Source organism: Oncorhynchus kisutch, unplaced genomic scaffold, assembly GCF_002021735.2.
Source record: "Oncorhynchus kisutch isolate 150728-3 unplaced genomic scaffold, Okis_V2 Okis01b-Okis20b_hom, whole genome shotgun sequence".
In the NCBI taxonomy this organism is placed as follows: domain Eukaryota; kingdom Metazoa; phylum Chordata; class Actinopteri; order Salmoniformes; family Salmonidae; genus Oncorhynchus; species Oncorhynchus kisutch.
In genome coordinates, this window is record NW_022261978.1 from 2,867,283 (window position 1) to 2,870,383 (window position 3,101).

The following is a 3,101-nucleotide window of genomic DNA, read 5'->3' on the forward strand; positions in this document are numbered from 1 at the left end:
GAGACAGAGACACAGAGAGACAGAGAGACAGAGAGACAGAGACACAGAGAGACAGAGACACAGAGACACAGAGAGACAGAGACACAGAGACACAGAGACACAGAGAGACAGAGAGACAGAGACACAGAGAGACAGAGAGACAGAGACACAGAGACACAGAGAGACAGAGACACAGAGAGACAGAGACACAGAGACACAGAGACACAGAGACACAGAGAGACAGAGAGACAGAGAGACAGAGACACAGAGACGACAGAGACACAGAGACGAGAAGACAGGACACAGAGAGACAACCAGAGACACAGAGACACAGAGAGGGACAGAGACACAGTAGAGACAGGGAGACAGAGACAAGGAGAGACAGAGACACAGAGACACAGAGACACAGAGACACAGAGACACAGAGAGACAGAGACACAGAGACACAGAGACACAGAGAGACAGAGACACAGAGAGACAGAGACACAGAGAGAGAGGTTATGTTTTTCTTCTTTCTTCCCCACTTCAGGTTCCTGCCAAACTCACAGAGGCCTGAGTGGGAAAGGGGCAGTGGGTGGAGGGAGAGGGAGAGGAGGACATGGTGTGTGCGTGCGTGTGTGTGTGTTTGTGTGTGCGTGCGTGCTTGTGTGTGCAACTGGGAGGCCGGTTGCTCCCGGAAGGTGACCCACTTACACACACACACACACACACACACACACACACACAACACACACACGCACACACAATCCTGCTTCCCCCTCCTCCTCTGCATGACTGAGAAGATGCTTTGGTCCCATTACTCACACTGTGTTACAATATATGGGAGTGAGGGGGGAGAGAGGGATGGAGGGGTGGGGGGATGGAGAGAGGGAGGAGAGAGGGGGAGAGAGGGATGGAGGGTGGGGGGATGGAGAGAGAGAGGAGAGAGTTATGGAGGGGTGGGGGGATGGAGAGACGGAGTAGAGAGGGATGGAGGGGTGGGGGGATGGAGAGAGAGAGGAGAGAGTTATGGAGGGATGGAGAGAGAGGATGGCAGAGAGATGATGGGGTGGTGGGGGTGGAGAGAGAGAGGAGATAGGTATGGAGGGGTGGTGGGATGGAGAGAGAGTGGACAGAGAGATGGAGGGGTGGAGGGATGGAGAGAGACAGAACAGAGGGGTGAGAGAGAGAGAGGACAGAGGCATGGAAAGAGACAGAACAGCGGGATGAGAGAGAGAGAACAGAGGGATGGAGAGAGACAGAACAGAGGGATGAGAGAGAGGAGAGAGGACAGAGGGATGGAGAGAGACAGAAAAGAGGGATGAGAGAGAGAGAGGCCAAGAGGGATGGAGAGAGACAGAACAGAGGGATGAGAGAGAGAGGACAGAGGGATGGAGAGAGACAGAACAGAGGGATGAGAGAAAGAGAGAGAGGGACAGAGGGATGGAGAGAGACAGAATAGAGGGATGAGAGAGAGAGAGAGAGAGAGAGAGAGAGAGAGAGGACAGAGGGATGGAGGGGTGGAGGGATGGAGAGAGACAGAACAGAGGGATGAGAGAGAGAGAGGACAGAGGCATGGAAAGAGACAGAACAGCGGGATGAGAGAGAGAGAACAGAGGGATGGAGAGAGACAGAACAGAGGGATGAGAGAGAGAGAGGACAGAGGGATGGAGAGAGACAGAAAAGAGGGATGAGAGAGAGAGAGGCCAGAGGGATGGAGAGAGACAGAATAGAGGGATGAGAGAGAGAGAGAGAGAGAGAGAGGACAGAGGGATGGAGAGAGACAGAATAGAGGGATGAGAGAGAGGAGAGAGAGAGGACAGAGGGATGAGAGAGAGAACAAAGGGATGAGAGAGAGGGCAGAGGGATGGAGAGAGAGAGAGAGAGGACATGGGGATGGAGAGAGAGACAGAACAGAGGGATGAGAGAGAGAGGACAGAGGGATGGAGAGAGACAGAACAGAGGGATGAGAGAAAGAGAGAGAGGACAGAGGGATGGAGAGAGACAGAATAGAGGGATGAGAGAGAGAGAGAGAGAGAGAGAGAGAGGACAGAGGGATGGAGGGGTGGAGGGATGGAGAGAGACAGAACAGAGGGATGAGAGAGAGAGAGGACAGAGGCATGGAAAGAGACAGAACAGCGGGATGAGAGAGAGAGAACAGAGGGATGGAGAGAGACAGAACAGAGGGATGAGAGAGAGAGAGAGGACAGAGGGATGGAGAGAGACAGAAAAGAGGGATGAGAGAGAGAGAGGCCAGAGGGATGGAGAGAGACAGAATAGAGGGATGAGAGAGAGAGAGAGAGAGAGAGAGAGGACAGAGGGATGGAGAGAGACAGAATAGAGGGATGAGAGAGAGAGAGAGAGAGGACAGAGGGATGAGAGAGAGAACAAAGGGATGAGAGAGAGGGCAGAGGGATGGAGAGAGAGAGAGAGAGGACATGGGGATGGAGAGAGAGAGAGAGAGAGAGAGAGCAGAGGGATGGAGAGAGAGAGAGAGAGAGAGAGAGAGAGAGAGAGAGGAGAGAGAGAGGACAGGGGGATGGAGAGAGAGAGAGAGAGCAGAGGGATGGAGAGAGAGAGAGAGAGAGAGGACAGGGGGATGGAGAGAGAGAGAGAGGACAGGGGGATGGAGAGAGAGAGAGAGAGGGAGGACAGGGGGATGGAGAGAGACAGAACAGAGGGATGAGAGAGAGAGGACAGAGGGATGGAGAGAGACAGAACAGAGGGATGAGAGAGAGGGCAGAGGGATGGAGAGAGAGAGAGAGGACAGGGGGATGGAGAGAGAGAGAGGGGACAGGGGGATGGAGAGAGAGGAGAGAGGACAGGGGATGGAGAGAGAGAGAGAGGACAGGGGGATGGAGAGAGAGAGAGGGGACAGGGGGATGGAGAGAGCGAGAGGGGACAGGGGGATGGAGAGAGACAGAACAGAGGGATGGAGAGAACATGAGATGGAGAGATAGAGGGATAGAACATGGATGACAGCGGAGGGATTGAAGAGGGTGAGAGGCTTGGAGGCACAGGTAGGGTCTGGGCCCAAATCTAAAGGACACAGTTTCATTGAGGCACTGGTAGGGTCTGGGCCCAAATTTAAAGGACACTGGTTTGGTCAAAATGGCACCGGAAGAAATGGCAGCAGTTTTACA